Consider the following 10,763-nt stretch of genomic DNA (forward strand, 5'->3'; position numbering starts at 1 on the left):
AAATGCTTGAGTATTTTGTTTGCATGCATATATGTGTAGCACCAGAAAACAGAGAGTTCCACTATAAGTGAAGTTACTTCTGGTTATTAATAACCATGAACTGCACCTGGGGCAACAAGTATTCTGAACCATTTCTTGAGCCTCTGCATTGCTAATGAAGTTCTAAACAAATAGTGCTGAACAATGGTACTATCAGAGCCTCTTTTTCTCTAATGCATACCACAAAATAAGCGAAACATTTTCTGTTGCATGTGGTTGTGAGGTGAACAAATACACACAGACGTACATAGATATCTTTATGAATTATGTTTTTCCTTACATGTTGCTTAAAATATACCTTTCAAGATTTCATTTTTATTGTGTCTTTCATTCTTAAAACAAAATTAGCCCTGATTATTACTAGTGAATGACCATTGTATGGTCTGTCATTTAATTTAAGTGCAATGGCGGAAATCTCTAGAAGGCCACATCCTTCTTTGCTTTCTAGTTTGGTTATAGTAGTATTTTTTCCCTTGTAGATATTCAAAAGTGGCCTGTTCCAATTCATGAAGGAGAAGGCCTTTGAAGGAGAAGGCCTATCCTAATTAGTGCTATCCTGGCTGTATTGTTATCAGAGTTTTCATACTTCACATTTGCAGATATATTTGTATTTTTCTCTATTTTCCAATGTTACTCTCTTTTCTGCTGGAGTGGAATGGAACTAATCTTTGTGGCCTTTTGAGAATCAGGGAAGATTCTCCCTATATCCAGAAGTGCCTGAGATGGTGTTAGACATTTCTGCTCACATCTCTGCGAAGTCCTGTGTGGTACTCTTGTCTTGCGTTGTTCCATTTGCCATCCATTCGACAATGTGCTCAGCTTCCCATCTTTTCAGTAACCTTCATTCCCTTTTCTGGATGCTGTTATCAAATGCCTATATTTGCCAACCAGAATGCAGTCTGTTGATTAATGAAACAAAATTACTTTGGAATAGCAACCACTCCAATAGAGAATATTTGCATTTCACAATGCCCTAGAAATTATGCCCTAGAAACGTCCAGTTTTCTGACAACATGACAAAGTATATCCTTTCCTTTCTTGGAAGCTTCTTTTCCCCTATTCTGCTTTAAGCCATGTCTGTCTTTTACTCTCTTTACCTTGTGGAAACCTTAGATTAAGATATCCATTTAGCCTTTGCATGTTGTTACCCAGATTTGTCTTGTCTTCTTTCTTTCCTGCTATGGAGATCTAGTGTTTTATTAGTAGTAGTAGGTTAGCACAATGCCTTCCAATATTCATGTACTAATGCTTTACCTCTCAACAATCTTTTATCAAAATGAGCTTTGCCCGCATGGAGAGAAATCACAATTGTTTGTAGATTTTTTGTGTATGTGTCCTAGGTTGTGAGATAGATTGGGAATGGTTTCCCTTTGATTAAGATGTTGAGTAAAATCTCCAGTATGGCACACGTCTCTGCCTTTGTCATCATTATTCTGAACCATAAGCAGCTAATTAATAAAAGTAAAGATTTATGTAGTTTACACTTTTGGTTGCCCAAATCCAAGATTTCTTTGGAGGCCTGATTTCTGTGTCTCCTACTGAGATTGGTAGATGATAGCAATTTAGGGTGGGGGGACAAGTCACATTGTGACTGCAGTAGGGCAGGAGGAGAGGAGGGGAGAATGTAGGAGGGAGAGGTAGAAAGAGAGAAGAAAGGAAGAAAGGAGGAAAGGAAGTATGTCATCTCTTCTCAACTTTTTCTTGGAGTCTCACCCAAGGGAAAAAACCAAGCCCTTTCTTTACCATCAATGGTTGTTGTCATTCTCCAACCTTACAAAGATAAAGAGTAAAATCATATGTAAGCAAAGAAAATAATTGGACATGCTTTTTCATTTTGTTGAACAGTCATGCCATAGAGTCTGCTTTTTGTATTAAAATATCCTTTAAGTATGGTTTTACATTGAAACAATCAGACTTACGATTTTAGCTGGGGTGCCCATGACTAAAAATACATACTTTTTCTACTACTAAAAAGAAAATAATTGCCATTTCTGTTTTATAAAAATTTAAACATACACCCCATTTGATTATAAATGTACTTCATTCACAGCTGAGTTGGATTCTTCACAAGTAAAAGAAAGTTTGTATCTCTAGGGAAACTGCCAAGCCACCAGACCTTTCCATTCATGGATCTCAGAAGCACTCTGTCTTTCCTTGCCTATCCATTATGTGGAAATTATTTTGCTGGATAGCAGGACGGGACATGATTGATCACAGCTGCCTCATTTATGGAAAATGATTGCAATGCATGCAGGGGAGTCTGTGTCTTCCCTGACAGTAGCCTGGCTCTTTTTTGAGGATTATGTGACTTGAGCAAAAACTAGTTGAACTAAACTTTCTCAGAGAATAAAGTTTTTATATCCAAATGTTCTGTCTTTCCACCTTTCTGCTCTTGATATGTGAATCAGAGGCCAATGCCACTCTACTCGGAGGTCTGCTATGAGGACAACCATAATATCTTGAAATATTTCTTCCCCCAAATTAGTAACTTTTGAGAGGATGCAGTGAACTTCATTGATTTGAAAAATAATGATTCTCCAAGCCATTCCTCTTTTTCTATGGATCTTGAATGGAAACTATGAGGGACAGTAGTCTGTCTATAGAAGACTAGGCTGGCCTCTTACTCTGGGTTCTTGCTGGGATGGGTGCTTCAGTGCTTCTTACTTCTTGAAGATAATATGGTCACTGCACCATTGCTATAAACAGAGTTATTGTTTTATCAGCTTGAGAAAGTGGTTGTTGAGGGTGATGCCAATCCCATTGTCACAGGTAGAAGAATGGTGTCCCTGTTTAAGTCACAGGACAATCTATTCCTCCATGTAGACCACTATGCCATTTACGGGGCCCTCTGATGACTACATCATATCTGGACACTTTCTTCATGTGTAAGATCAGATTGGCAATGAACTTTCTATGCAGCTGTGGCATAACCATGCTCATATCCATGCCTTGAATATTATGAACAGTATGCATAGTATATTGTATAACAGTATTGTAGATGTATAAAGTTGTACAGTATGTATTACACAGATAGTATAAGACATTAGGGTAGATGGCTTTTTAACACAATGCCTCATTTTCTTTAGATATAGAAGTGGGATTGTTAAATTACATATAATTTTACTTTTAATTGTTAATAATTCTGCAGAGTCTATGGGGACTTAGGAAGTTAGACTAAATGTACTTTTTTATTATGCTATGACTAAGTAAAGCCCCTATAGATTAATGTGTTTGAATAAGCCTATGGGACCCAGGGAGTGGAATGAATATTCTTGGTCCATGGACTGGCACTATTTGGGGGGTGTGGCATTGTTGGAGTAGGTGTGTTACTATAAGTGTGGGCTTTAAAATCCTCATCCTAGCTGCCTGGAAGTCAGTATTCTGGTAGCAGCCTTTAGATGAAGAGAAAGAACTCCCAGTTCCTCCTGTACCATGCCTGCCTGGATGCTGCCATATTCCTGCCTTGATGATAATGACCTGAACCTCTGAACCTGTAAGCCAGCCCCAATTAAATGTTTTCCTTATAAAAAAAAATCTGCAGAGTGTTTTTTCTAGGTACATGCTAATTTACATACCCACACACAGCATGGAAGTTTTCCTGTTTTCCATATTTTTTCAGAACCAGCTGTCAGTTTTTAAAGTACACATAATGAGAGAGAGGAGATAACATTATTATACTTTTGTATTTCATTGCTCTGTTCATTTGTAACACTGAATATGGGTTACTTGTATATATATATATATATATATATATATATATTCACAGAAATACATGTCTTAAATTTCCTTGCTTAATAAAATTTTAGTGGGGAAAATTTGTTTGTTAAAATTTCCTCCATGTAAGCAAAGTTCTCTATGCAGTTTGGGTCAACTTTATTACAGTTTTTTTCAGCAATGTATTTCCATCTTCACCCCAAAATTGTTCATCATCCCATAATATCACTAGATATGTTAACCACAAAAATCACACTTAGGGGAGCCCTCATGGCCAGCACTAGAAGGCCAACAGAAAAAATCTCTATCATACTTTTGTAAACATTTTGTCTGATGTTGCTTTGTTTGTACATTTTTGTTTGTTTTATTTTGCTTTGTGTTTTTTTTTTTCATTCCTGGTCTTTTGCTTGCATTATATCCTTTTTGATTTTGTGGCTTTTTCGTGTGTGATTGTGTGTGTGTGTGTGTGTTATCTTTTATTCTTTTTATTGTGTATTTGTTTGTTTCTGACCTCAAGCAATATTACCAAGCAATAGTGTTAAAAACTGCATGGTATTGGTACAGTGACAGGCAGGCGGATAAATGGAACAGGATTGAAGATCCAGAAATGAACCCACACACCTATGGCCACTTGATCCTCGACAAAGGGGCTGAAAACATCCAATGGAAAAAAGATAGCCTTTTCAACAAATGGTGCTGGTTCAACTGGAGGTCAGCATGCAGAAGAATGTGAATTGATCCATCCTTGTCTCCTTGTACTAAGCTCAACTCCAAATGTCTCAAGGACCTCCACATAAAGCCAGACACTCTGAAGCTAATAGAAAAGAAACTGGGGAAGACCCTTGAGGACATCGGTACAGGGAGAAAGTTTCTGAACAGAACACCAATAGCTTATGCTCTACGATCAAGAATTGACAAATGGGACCTCATAAAATTACAAAGTTTCTGTAAAGCAAAGGACACCATCAAAAGGACAAATTGGCAACCAACAAATTGGGAAAAGATCTTCACCAACCCTACATCAGATAGAGAGCTAATATCCAATATATACAAAGAACTCAAGAAGTTAGACCCCAGAAAACCAAATAACCCTATTAAAAATGGGGTATAAAGTTAAACAAAGAATTCTCACCTGAAGAACTTTGGATGGCGGAGAAACATCTTAAAAAATGTTCAACTTCACTAGTCATTAGGGAAATGCAAATCAAAACAACCCTGAGATTTCACCTTATACCAGTCAGAATGGGTAAGATTAAAAACTCAGGAGACAGCAGGTGTTGGTGAGGATGTAGAGAAAGAGGAACACTCCTCCACTGCTGATGGGGTTGCAAATTAGTACAACCACTCTGGAAATCAGTCTGGTGACTCCTCAGAAAACTGGGCATGTCACTTCCAAAAGATCCTGCTATACCACTCCTGGGCATATACCCAGAGGATTCCCCAGAATATAATAAGGATAGATGCTTCACTATGTTCATAGCAGCTCTATTTATAATAGCCAGAAGCTGGAAAGAACCCAGGTATCCCTCAACAGAAGAATGGATGCAAAAAAATGTGGTATATATACACAATGAAGTACTATTCAGCCATTAGAAACAATGAATTCATGAAATTCTTAGGCAAATGGATGGAGCTGGAGAACATCATACTAAGTGAGGTAACCCAGTCTCAAAAGATCAGTCATGGTATGCACTCACTAATAAGTGGAAAACTGGAATACCCAAAACATAATCCACACATCAAATGAGGTACAAGAAGAACTGAGGAGTGGCCCCTATTTCTGGAAAGACTCAGTGTAGCAGTATAAGACCAAACCAGAACAGGGAAGTGGGAAGGGATGGGTGGGAGAACAGAGGGAGGGAAGGGGGCTTATGTGACTTTCGGGAGGTGGGGGACCAGAAAAGGGGAAATCATTTGAAATGTAAATAAAAAATCTGTCGAATAAAATTTTAAAAAAAAGAGAGAGAGACAAAAAAGAGAAAGGAAGAATTTGGAGTTCTGTTGAGAGGGAGGTAGACAGTTTCTAGGAGAAGTTTGAGGAGGGATTACTGTGATCAGAATATATTGTTTGAATATTTAAAATAATTTATATAATTTTATTTGTTGTGTTTTTTAAAGACTATCTACTTGTATGAATCATTTTTTCTTTTTTCTTTTTACTTTTTTTTCTTTCTTTTATTTTGCTTTTGCTTTTACATGTTTGAGGGTTTTAGGTACTGTACTTTGAAAATATTTCCATTAATGATAGAAGTATAGGGTATATTATTTTTAAAGTTAAATTTATTTGTTTATCTGTGGTGAGTAACATAGTATTATAGAATGGACACAGACTGTTCTGTGGTTACTGTACAGAAGCAGATTCACTTATTTGAAATTTCAGTTACATTTTGTATTTGACAGTGAGGATGTAACCTGCCTATTTAACAAAAAGAAGCGAAATGTGAAGAAAACACCATAAGGATAGTCAAGGAGGTTGGAAATCTGTGTTGATGTCGATGAAGGGAAGTGAATGTCTCAGGAATGCAGCATTAATAATAGTAACTCAGAACCTCTTTGATTTTGGCTTCATTTCTAATGTTGCATGAGAAATCACCACTAGTAGACACATCAGTACATTCTGTTCTGCAGACTGTGAGTCCTTTTTATTCAGAGCTATGGATTTAATGTATTCCAAGCCAATCATCTAGCAAGTATTGTCTAAAGTGGTATTTGCTGCAATTATGACGGAACCTGTAAGAAGAAAGAAAACAGACCATTATGCAACATAAGAAAGCAATTTAATTTGTGTTAAATGTGTGAAAATATTACTCCTGGGAATTAAGGAAGAATATAGAAAGGATTATTTAGCCAAAGTAAGAAGTATATTTCAGTGTGTTCTCTCTCTGTCTCTCTATCTCATCTACTCTCTCTCTCCCTCTCTCTCTCTCTCTCTCTCTCTCTCTCTCTCTCTCTCTCTCTCTCTCTCTCTCTCTCTTTCTCTCATCTATCTATCATCTATCATCCATCTATTATTTATTTCTACTGGCCTAGTGTCTTCTATGGTACAGTGTTAACCCTGTAGAGACTTCTGGCCATACAAATTAAAATTTAAAACTTAAAGACATGGGGTTTTCATAAATGCAATGTATGTGCTAGATGAAATAAGGATTTGGTGTCCTGGGAGTGATTAAAGATGTAATTGCCACCAGCTGTGCTGTTAATTTCTTGTTAGCCACTAACCATGCAAGCTACATGAAATTTCTCACCAGCTTCTCCACGCTCCTGAAAAGACCTTTGCTACTTTTAGTTCTTCCTCAGTGGAATATCTCACTTCTCAGTTCAGAAATCAGATGCTATCACTGAGTGGAGTTACTTGGAGGGTTTGCTTTTGGCATTTTGTTTTTGTTGTTGTTAAGTAAAATTTCCCTATAAAAGCAATAATTATTCATGATATCAAGGAGGATATTCTCTTGCAGATTGTGAAACACATCTCAGGAACTTGTACATTTTGGTGGGTTTCTCCCATTAATTGTCAGTTTGAATTTTAAGTCGCATAGAAACACTGAGAATTCATTAAGTATTTTTAGAAATATGTTTATTATAACTTTTTTGTGAGTGTGTGTTTGCTAGTGGATATATATACAAGGAGTATGATTTACATGTGCCTTCAGAGTACAGATGTGTCTGATCTCCTTGAAGCTGGAAGTGTGTGTCAACTTTTCCTGGGTGGGGCCATGAAAAGCAGTATATATTCTTAAACACTTGGTCATCTCTCAAGACCTACTTGAAGGCATTGAAATGGAATGTTATCATACAGTGGTTAAACTTGGGAAAGATGTTTGGATTTTTTATAAGCATATTTTCTTCCTGGTAGGTAATTTTTTCCTCATGCCTTTGTAGTGTCCTAATTTAAGCTAGAAATGATATCTATCTCTTAACTCTACTGTCTGCTGATTTTCTTTTTAATGATTAGTGTTTACATTGACAATTTAGTGTCTGTGTGTGTGTGTGTGTGTGTATGTGTGTGTATATTTGCATACATACTATGGTTTAGTATATAAATTTGTGTGTTGTGTGCATTCATAAACAAGGCTAGAGGTCACTGTCAGTTGCTTTTCTAACTTCTTTTCCACCCTTTTTTTTTTGAGAAAAAAAAATCTCCCATTATACTTGAATCACACATTTGTTTGTCTAGGCTGGTTTTTCCAGTGAACTTCAGGGATCTGTCTATTCTAACTCTCCAGCAATAGGTTCCCAAGTATACAGTCATACCTGTCTTTTGTGTAGGCTGTTGGGGATCCAAACTCAGATCTTAATGCACACAAAGCTGCACTTTACTGAATGAGTCATCAATCTCTCTTTTGCTTGGCATTTAAGCTTTAAATGGTATCTTCTAGATTCCATCAGTTTTGTCAATGATGACAAGATGTCCTTGATGTCAAGGCTACATAATATCCCGATGGTTATAGCTACCATACAGTCTTCATCCATCCACCCACTCATAAAGACTCAGGTTGACTCAACCATTTGACATTGGGAATTTGATAAACATGAGAGTTCAATCATCTTTTCATCATATTAAATTCAGTTCCTTTGGCTGTTTATCCATTGGAGGGGTTATTAGATTATATAATCATTCTATTTTCATATGTTGAGGAACTTCTAGGCTAATTTTCAAAGTAGCCGCAATAATCTGTGTTGTCAGAAACAGTGTTTTAGAATTCTTTTTTTTCTTCTGCTATGCCACCACTTTCGTAATTTGTCTTTTTGATAGTAGTCATTGAGCAAGTCCCAGTATTATCACCTTCAGTCATATTTAGTAATATGATTTTAGTTTGTATATTCTTGGCTGATAGTGTTGGTCATTTGTATAATATATCTTGAGATAAATCTATTCAGACCATTGTCTTCTGTTCAGACTAGTCTGTCTTTGTACTAATAAGTCCCTTAAACATTTACACAGTACCACTTATATGTATGATTTTCAGATGTTTTGTCCCATTTCTAGACTGCCTTTTCACTTTTCCTCTGTGAATGGTTTTCTAGCCTGTGCAGAGATGCTTTATTTGATAAAATTAATTCATCTAGTTTTGATTTTGTTGCGTGAGTTTTAGGTTTATATTTAAAAAGATAACATCAGGAAGTTTTTCTCTCTGCTCTATTGTAGTAGTTTTATAGTTCTAGATATTTTATTTAAATGATAATTCTTTGACTTTATTGGGTATACAATGTGGATTAGCATGAAATAGATTCAATTTATTCTTCCGCATATGGAAATAGAATTATTTTAATAACATTTACTAAAGAGATTGTCCTTTGCCAAAAAAAATCAATGAACTATTAACACACTAATTTGTTTCTAGGCTACTTATTCTAGTTCATTTGTTTGCTTGAATGTCCATATCATGCTGTTTGACTAGTAGAGCCTTGCAATGTTCTTGACGTCATTAAAGCTCTTTTTTATTTTATGTGAAAAGTCTAGCATAATCTATTTTACTGAGTATATTGTCTTCAACAAGCCATTCAAGAAAGGACACTTTTCAACATAGTTAAAATTATGATTTTGTATATGACGAAACACTGTCAGCACATGCTCAGCCCATATTTCTAGAACAGACAGCATATTTTGAGGAGACACAGCAAGAGTGAAAAACCTGGGGAGACATTTGTGGGTGACTCAAATAGAGCTGCTGGTATCTTATCTTGCCATCTTATGGCTAACAGGAGAACATGATCAAGCTAGTACTCACATACACTCCTCAGAGGTTTTGCTATAGTATGTTTTGGTGTCAGGTAAGGTAACATTTTTCTTTTCCTTTTTGTTTAGTTATAAAGGGTTTAAATATTTGGAGTGTTTTCTAGTTCCTTACTAATTTTAGAGCTTTTTTTCTTGTTCAATCTATCATTAGACTTTGCATAGCTATTGTATTAAATGGTATGGTATTTTCTGTAGCATAGATATAATATTTTAACAATGCCACTTCTATGAATTCAGGAGATGATAGCTTTCCATTCTTTTGTGTCTTCTTCACTTCCTTTCATTAATACTTTATAGCTTACTATGCATATTCCTTTCACACAGTGTTTAAATTTATTTAAATTTTTGTTAGCTATTATAAATGAGATTTTAAAAATCCCTCTTGATAAATCCTCATCCTATGAGTCTACTGATTGTTCTTTTTGCTTTTCTTTTTGCTTTTTTATTTCTTAGTACAATCGTTATGGATTTTTATTTATACAAATATCATCCATCCACATGGGAAAATTTACCTCTTTCTTTCCTTTTATAGATGGTATTCGCTTATTTTTTTAAACTCTCATTCACCATGCTTTCTTGGGTAGGTCTTCCCAGTGGTCCCTTGAATACATGAGATTAGGCATCCTTGCGAACTTCCCTCGGGAGATAAATGGAAGAGAGTGTTTCTATTTCCACTATGATGTGGAGCATTCGCGAAGCTGAAACCTGATGATGCCTCACAGCACATATCACCCCATGGCATGTCTTTCTGGAAGCTGGAAACCTGCTTTCTACATTCTATTGTGCCTTTGATAGTCCATATAGAAAAGAGACAGTTGTGCTTATGTTCACTGACACGGCGACTTGCTGTTAGGGATTGTGAATGAGGTACAGGTTCATTTCCACTATGGCTTGGTCTTGAGATGTAATTACTGTTGAAATAAATTTGGACACATCAGTTAAGTCATAGCAGTTTGAATGTCAGCAGACTGAAAATGTTCCTCCTCCATTTCAGAGTGACAGTGTTGTTCTATCTTTATGATAAGTGATGAGAAAGTAATTTTAGGAAACAGTTCATGAACCAATGGGATTTTCATGTTATAGACAATTATCTGTTAATTCCAATATAGAAAGACATTTTTTCTTTCTCTTCTGTATTTTTTTTTCTTTTTTGGACATCATTTGATTTGTGGATTATGTCCTGGGTATTCAAAGTTTCTAGGCTAATATCCACTTATCAGTGAGTGCATACCATGCTTGATCTTTTGAGACTGGGTTACCTCACTTAGTATGA

The sequence above is a fragment of the Apodemus sylvaticus genome, chromosome 12 (assembly GCF_947179515.1).
Source record: "Apodemus sylvaticus chromosome 12, mApoSyl1.1, whole genome shotgun sequence".
NCBI classification, from domain to species: domain Eukaryota; kingdom Metazoa; phylum Chordata; class Mammalia; order Rodentia; family Muridae; genus Apodemus; species Apodemus sylvaticus.